This window comes from Populus euphratica, unplaced genomic scaffold (assembly GCF_000495115.2).
Source record: "Populus euphratica unplaced genomic scaffold, PopEup_1.0 scaffold167.1, whole genome shotgun sequence".
NCBI classification, from domain to species: Eukaryota; Viridiplantae; Streptophyta; class Magnoliopsida; order Malpighiales; family Salicaceae; genus Populus; species Populus euphratica.
Genome location: NW_011500052.1, coordinates 295,865 through 296,072, shown reverse-complemented (window position 1 = coordinate 296,072; position 208 = coordinate 295,865).

Here is a 208-nt window from a genome sequence, read left to right as displayed (position 1 = left end):
TCTGAATTTGTCCTCCAGCCCGAGCATTGTTCAATATTTTGGCCATATCTGAAGTTCTAAAAGTCCAAATGAGCTGAATATTTTATACAAGAAACTTGAGATAATTGCTTACAACTTTTATGTTTTTGAGTGACTTCAATTTTGACGTTAATGTTTATGCTTTGCTTTCATTAATATCAAGTTTATACCTTTCATTTCCTTTCACTTA